This window comes from Mastomys coucha, unplaced genomic scaffold (assembly GCF_008632895.1).
Source record: "Mastomys coucha isolate ucsf_1 unplaced genomic scaffold, UCSF_Mcou_1 pScaffold21, whole genome shotgun sequence".
Classification (NCBI taxonomy): domain Eukaryota; kingdom Metazoa; phylum Chordata; class Mammalia; order Rodentia; family Muridae; genus Mastomys; species Mastomys coucha.
In genome coordinates, this window is record NW_022196904.1 from 75,372,879 (window position 1) to 75,381,317 (window position 8,439).

An 8,439-nucleotide genomic window follows, 5' to 3' on the forward strand; every position below is an offset into this window, starting at 1 on the left:
ATGTTTTCACACTTTATCCCCAGATAATCAAGTTGTTTTTGCAGCCTCTGGAAATATTAAGCAAGGAGGCCAAGAGCATGGATGGAGAAAAGTCTGTACAGACCTTAAGGCTTAGTTTTGGGCCCTTATTTTAGTATATCTGCCTTTGTCAACCAGATTGTGAAGAGGGTCACTGGACATTCCTCCCATCATGGTCAAGCCTCTCTAGGTACAAAGCCTATTTTGCCATTTGGACTAGCAACCCCTGAAATTAGAGGTCACTCTGAATCTTTTCTTCCTTAAGTCCTTGCTGTCAGGTATTTACTGCCACAACAAGTACAAATATGAAATATCACAGGATTACTTTGTGTCTATGGTTGCTTTATTCCATCCTTCATTCCAGAATTCCTGAAATCCCAGAAATAGTAAACATTTCCTTATTTGTCCAATCCCAAAGTAGGCATAAGAAAACTTTCAAATTTATGTGATCATGCCAACCCTGGAAGTACATTCCACATAGCACCTGAAGATTACTTTATATTTCCTTCTCACTGCAGTTGTACACCTGTGATGATATATTTTAGTAAGTGGATAACAAACATTTCTTCAAAGCAAATATGTATATATATATATATACATATATATATATATATATATATATATACACACTCTGAGTGATGTAATACATACATTTTTATTATTACTCTATTGCTCAAAAGGCATTGTAGCACTTAATGTTATATTTCATTTCTGAATATGAAATTTTATATTTGGCTTCTCTTTATGTAAAGTACTTAATGTCCTTTTATCTCATGTGTTTAAGTCTTTACTCTTCAATTTATTACAAGTAAGATACCACTGGAAAGAAATCAAATAAGGAAACATCCTTCTATTTTCCATTATACAGCAGCTGGAAAAAAATTTAGTGTGTTAGTGGTCACAGTTACGGTTATTCTGGTGGTCCCCCCGTCTCTCTCTCTGTCTCTCTCTCTCTCCCTGTGTGTGTGTGTGTGTGTGTGTGTGTGTGTGTGTGTGTGTGATAACAATAGATTTTAAAAAGAGGACATATATCCACATGTTTTAGAGGAAGTACAGCATAATATGAAGGAGATGAAAGAAAGAAACCACGTAGTAGAATAATGTAAATACAGTACTTAACTTTGAAATGAAAATAAGTGTGAATAATAAGTCTGAAAGAAAATATTTTCCTATTCCTCTATCTTAAACTGTTTTCCCCACCATTTTTAAAACATAGCGTTCTACAGAGGTCTTTGAACCTTTTTTAAAGCAGCCCTACCTTTGCGATTGATATTTTCTCATTTGTTTGCATCTCCTGATAATATTTTCCACTGTTCTTTTTATGAGATACATTGAGCTTTTTATTTATAACACTTCTATTTGCTTTGTTTAAATATCTCATTTATTTATTTATTTTATGAAGATGCGTGCTCTACCAGCATGTGTGTACCTGCCAGAAAAGGGCATCAGATCTCATTTTAGATGGTTATGAACCACTGTATTGTCCTTGGGAACTGGCACCAGGAAAAACAGCAAGTGTTCTTAATTACTAAGCTATCTCTTTAGCCCCAAATATCTTTTTATTTATCTATCTATCTATCTATCTATCTATCTATCTATCTATCTATTATATATAAGTACACTGTAGCTATCTTCAGATACCCCAGAAGAGGACATCAGATGTCATTATGGATGGGTTGTGAACCATCATGTGGTTGCTGGGATTTGAACTCACGAACTTCAGTAGAGCAGTCGGCGCTCTTAACCACTGAGCCATCTCTCCAGCCCCACCTCTAAATATCTTAATTAATTTTCTGAATTTTATTATTTCTTGAAAAAGGTAAAAGTATCAATAGTTCTTACTCTACAAAATTATATCATTTCTTTCTATCTTTTCTTTCCTGTTCTCAAACATTCTATATCCCACTTTGCTCTTTTTAAAATTCATGATCTCGTTTTTCACTAATTGTCTTTAAAAATATTTCTAAATATATAAGTACAACCTGTTTAGTTTGTATAATATTACTCATATTCTTAGTTTGCATGCTACAGTAATTTAAGATTCATCAGTGAGGTTTATTTTGATGTGGACTTTTAGTTTGCCAGGCAGTACTCATATTTTCATTAAGGTATAACTTTATTAATTTCCTTTCAGCCCCATGTTACGGAGAATTATCTAGAATGCGCATTCATCGATCTTTTAGGGTTAAAAGGCAGGCTCTTTTACAGGTAAAGAAAATCATTCTATAGTCTGATATCACTTTAAAATTATTATGTAGTATGTAAAATATTTTATTTAGATTAATTTAAATTATTTTAATATTTTAATGATGTAAATTCATTGTAGGTAGAAAACTAAGTTCTACATAAATAATTTCTTCCAAACATACCATGAACTTGTTTTCTTCATCCTAGTCTCATTTACTGCCCTCAGTGCCATGTTCCTTTGCCCCTTACCCATTAGCTTACTCCATTCTTCCATTGTTCCTTATGATTGTTGTATATTTAAGGAATCTATAACACACATATTAGAGAGAATATGTATTTGTCCTTCTATGTATCATTTTTAATTTAAAATGATGACTTCTAAATGCATCCAAGTTTCTAGCAAACAGCATATTTTGATTCCTCTTAGTTACTGAATGAAACTCCATTGTGCATATATACGACTTTCTTGTTCATTAATTCATTGATCAATGTCTAGGGTGGTTCTATAAATTCACTTTAATGAATAGTGCTAAAATGATCATAGATACACTGCTGTCTCTGTTACATGTAGAGAGTATTTCATCCAGAAGTGAGATAGCTGAATCATATGGTAGTTCTATGTATAGATTTCTTGAGGTACATATTCCCTATAGTAAATAGACTAGATGTACCACAACCATTGCCTTATAAGTTTTTCTTCTTTCCCAACATCCTCACCAGCATTTGTTTTTGTTTGTTAGTTACTAAGAAGAGATGGAATCTTGCCAGGAGCCATCTAGGAGAAGCTAAAAACTAGCAGGTGATCTTCCTGAGATGTTTCCAGCATGGACAAATGCACTTCTTTAGGGAAGGCCAAGAAGATTACATTTTAGGAAAGATTCCTGACATTAATATTTCCTGTCATTATTAAACATATAAAAAATTTCTAGGTATTAGCCCCACCATTTTGAGCAGATCTCTGTTGAACAAAGGAGATGTACTCTCTTGTAGTGATTCAGTATAGACAGATGATTCCTTAATTTTTAATGATGATTCTAGAAGAATTCCAAAAATCATGTTAGTAATTATTAAGATTTTTTTATAATAGGACTGCTATTAAGTCCTTTCTGATACCAATGTGTTTAAAAAGAATATTTGCTTATAGTAGTATAGAGGACACAAAGACATCCATTACAACCAAAAGCCTCCATTTGAGTTTTAAAGATAGTTTACAGTATCTGTAAACTTGCTGTTCAATGCACGAAAGTCAATTAACTTTACTTATCGGAGAGACATTTTCCAGGCTCCTAGAGTAGTCGGAGAGTCTCCTATCTCTAGTAGTTTAACACTTTTGTAATATATAATAGGGTCTTTTGTTTTTAAATATTAAATATTAAATATTAAAATATCAAATAATAAAATTTCTCAAATATTAATGTTATTTAGACTCATTCCTTAGACATGTGATCCCACCTTCCCTCACATGTAAGTCATATATTCTGGACAAACTGTAGAAGAAAAAAAATCACATGAATTCCTAACTCTCCAGTGTATTTCTAATTATACACTCAATTTGAATACCTAGTATTCATCTTTTATAACTTGTATCATATGAACTTCCTCCAGGTTTGTCTTTGCTTTAAGCATTTGTTTCTGCTTTAAAAACTAGGGCATCAATAGGAGGAGAGGTCCTTGGTCCTGTGAAGGATTGATGCCCTAGTGTAGAGGTATCCCAAGGCAGGGAGGAGGGAGTAGGTGGGTGGGTGAGGAAGCACCTTCAGAAGCAGGGGGAGGGGAGATGGGATATGGAGTTTGTGAACTGGAAACCAATAAAAAATTACAATAAAATTTAAAAAAAAAGAGACATAGGGCAAAGTAGGCCTACTGTGTTAGCTAATTGCTCCTATCTAAAAGAAATGCAGGGACAAAGAGTGGAGCAAAGACTGAAGGAAATGCCATCCAGAGACTGCCCTACCTAGGGGTCCATCCCATCTGCAGATACCAAACCCAGATACTATTGATGATACCGTGAAGCACTTGCTGACAGGAACCTGGCATAGCTGTCCCCTGAGAGGCTCTGCCAGAACCTGAAAAATACAGATGTAGATGCTTGCAGCCAACCATCATTGTGAGCAAGGGGACCCCAGTGGAGGAGTTAGGGGAAGGATTGAAAGAGTTGAAGTGGTTTGCAACACCATATGAAGAACAACAATATGAACTAACCAGACCCCCAGAACTTCCAGGAACTAAACCACCAAATAAAGAGTATACATGGAGGGACCCATGGCTCCAGCTTCATCTGTATCAGAGCACTGCTTATCTGGCATCACTGGGAGGAGAGGTCCTTGGTCCTATGGAGGCTGGATGCCTCAGCTTAGAGAGTTTCTAGGGTGGTGAGGCTGGAATGGATGGGTGGTGGGTGGAGGAGCACCCTCATAGAAGAGGGGAGAAGGGGATGTGATGGGGGCTTGCAGAGGGGAAACAGGGAAGGGGAAAACATTTGAAATGTAAATAAATAAAATAAACAATAAAAAAAGAAAGACTAGCATAGTAATGTAATCTGAATTTACCTTGATTTTTCTCTTCTTATATCAAATTGTGTGGTTGTTTTTATTTCTAAATGAATAGGAAAAATGTTATCAATAACCAGATATTGAACTTTACCATAAAAAGAAAATAATCAATACTTTTAGAAGGTTATATTCCCCAAAGAGAACAGCTTTATCAAAGAAATGCAGAAACTGTTGCCTCTTGAAATTCAAAACTTAAAAAAAACTTGATTGTAACTTGTGAGGCACAATTACAATGACAGAAAGGCCGATCTGTTAAGTAATGTGAATCCCTTGTACAGAGATTTCACAGCAACCTCCTCAGAGAACATTTGACATCAGTTTTCCTCAGGCTGTTGATCACAGGATTAAGTGCTGGAGGCAACATACTATATAGCACAGAAAAGACCCTGTCCGTAATTAATGGTGCTACTGACATTGGCTTCATATAGACTGTTGTGTCCATTCAGGAAGCATTCTTGAACACCAAAAGCCTATTACAGAACCAATTCTGATGCAATCACAATAGGGTTTTTATTCAAGCTTGAGTGTGGGCTTATTGCAGTCACTGATGCAACAGGATGGGAGGGTGAAACCCAAACCTTTCAGTGGGCCAAGGTTTTATAAAAAATGGCAAGCAGGTGAGGGGGTTTCTATCCTGGCAATCATGTAATTGAATGTCTATTGTAAGCCAACAGTTGAATGTTCTGAAGCAAATGCATGACAAATCACAAATGGTCTGAAAGTACATCTTGAACTACCACACTAATCCTAATTGGCTATTGGTAAGAAGTAGCTAGGGAATAACTCTGGGTAGTGGGCCAGAGACAAGCTATGTGGTTCTTGCTGGAACTTGGGTGCAGCTAGGGTTCATCTGCAAGTCAAGTTCTCAGGCCTCTTTTCTTTTAAAATGGATCCTGGTCCCAAGATGAAGTAGGTTTGGTTTCTCAAAACAAAGAAAGCAGTAGCAATGAAAACAGTGGGGTAAAGGAAGCAGGTGACAAATGCTTTGGACTGACCATCAGCACTAGGAATCTTCAGCACAGTGGAGAAACTAGAAAAGTAAGAGAACACAACACAGACATGCATAGACACATAATGATTCTAATACTTGTGTAAATTGCTCCAAATGTTTCAGAACAGGAAAAGCTTAGTAATATGGTGCTAGGAACCACAGTATCTGGGGTAGTTCTATAATAACTCTAATGAATAGTGCTAAACTAAGCAGAGATACACTGTTATCTCTGTGATATGTAGAGATCCCTTCAGGTATGCATCCAGAAGTAGGATAGCTGAGTCGTATAATAGCTCTATTTATAGATTTCTTGAGGTACCTTAGTTCTCATAGTAAATAGAGTAGGTACACCTCAAATATTATCCTATGTTTCCCCATCTCCCAAAACCCTAAGGAACATAATTTCCCTGTTGATTAGTATGTTGAATACTTTTACACATTTATCAGATATTTGTGCTTTATCTTTTAAGAAAAGTGGGTTTATTTCATTAGCTCATATAGTTACTGAATTGTTTAGGGTTTTAAAATTTAATGGATTTAATATTTATATATTCTTGATTTCAATCCTTTCTCAGATATTTAGCTAGCAAAGAGTTTTCTTCAATTTCATTGGCATTCCCTTTATTTTATTGTTCTTTTTGCTCCACAGAGCTGTTAAAATTTCATTAAATACCATTGTCAATTTGGTATGACATTGTTAACAGAAATGTTTAACTAAATTGGGAATTCACACATTTAGAGTAGGTGGCAACATGGCATGACCCTGGGTCTGTCTAAATGGAATAAAAGGAAACTCTAATTGGATTACCAGTATTCCTCTCTCTGTTGTCTGATTGTGGATGCAATATGCTTAGCTGCCTCATAGTTCTATTGCCATGCTTTCCCCACCATAGTAAATTATAGCCATAAATTGGAAGACAAAATATATGCCTTCCTTATTTTGATTTTTGAGGTACATTATCATAGCAAATTAGTATTGGAAACTTTAGTGGATAGTGGATTTTTGCTGTTACAATCTCACTGTAGCTTATGATCCTTTGGGATTAGCCTGTGGATTAAAGTTTGGAGATAAATCACTAAAGTAGGATGTACAGGTCATATTGAGCCCCCTCTCTTGACAGTTATAAAGACTAGAATGTCGAGAGAAATAGAGAATGGATGTTTTTGGCTTACTAGTTTCAGAGCAGTACAAAGACTCTCCTAGAGACAGACACTGCCATGAATTTTAGTTTTTATCCTAATAAAGTTTACAAAAAATCTAGCTATGTGATATGGCTGCTCCAGTTTCTGGTCCTTTCTTGAAAGTAGCCAAAAGGAAAATGTGGTGGGAGGATGAATTAGTCTTGGAGATACGAGGTTTATATTTATTATAATAATGATAAATACCTATCTTGATTCTAAGTTACTATATATAGGTAGTTGGTCCTCCTGTCTGAGTTCCTCAGAGGCCAGAAAATATAGAGTTCTGGAATTTAGCACCTCATCTTTTTTATTTAATTAATTAATGGATATAGAAAATGTGGTTCATTTATACAATGGAATACTGTTCAGCAATTATGGATCAGGACATCATGAGTTTTGCAGGCAAATGGATAGAACTAGAAAATATCATCCTGAGTGAGGTAACTCAGACCTGAAAAGACATGCATGGCATGTACTCACTAATAAGTGGATATTAACCTCCCCCAAAAAATGCATAATACCCAGGGTGCAATCCCCAAACCTCAAGAATGTCAACAAGCCAAAGGGACCAAGTAGGGGTGCCTCAATATCACTTGAGGAGAGGAAAGAAATCACAGGCCAAAGGATGGAGGGAAGTGGATCGGAGAGGGAAGAAGAAGGGAAAGAGGAAACATGGTCAAGTATTGGGTTGAGGAACAGGACTAAAGCCTTGAGGACCAGCAGAAAGAATGGAAACAGGCAACATTTGAAGTTAGGAGGTGGGGGGATTCTGTAGAATGAACCAGAGGTCTAGGAGATGAGAGAAACTCAGGAATCAAAGGATCATTAGATGAAATGCCCAACAGTGGGGAGAGGGAACTTGTAGAGTTCACCTCCAGTAGAAAGCATGACATCAAGTGGAAGGATGGGGTTGTCATCCCATAGTCAAAAACTCTTATCCATTATTGTTCCGGTCTAAAATAACTGCAGGGACAAAGTTGGAGAAGAGTCTGAGGAAATGAAGTCCAGTGACTGGCTCAAATTGGGATCCAGCTCAAGGGGAAAGGTCTTAGTCATGGTTCATATTCCTTCACAAAACATCATGACTAAGAGGCAAATTTTGGAGGAAAAGATTTATTCAGTTTACACTTCCACATTGCTGTTCATCACCAAAGGAAGTCAGCATAGGAACTCACACAGGGCAGTAACTTGGAGGCAGGATCTGATGCAGAAGTCATTGCAGGGTGCTGCTTACTGGATAGCTTCCCCTGGCTTGCTCAGCTTGCTTTCTTATAGAAACCAGGGATTGCACCACACACAATGGGCTAGGTGATGGGTTTTGAGTCGTGGTGGGAAGCGTCTGCAGACACCAGGCCCAGGCAGTTCCACGTGTAAGAGGTTTAATTGGAAGGGGGTATGGGGGTAGCAGAGCAGAAAGAGAGAGGGGAGAGAGAGAAGAAAAGTGAGAGAAAGATGGAGAAAAGTACATATATATATATATATATATATATATATATATATATATATATA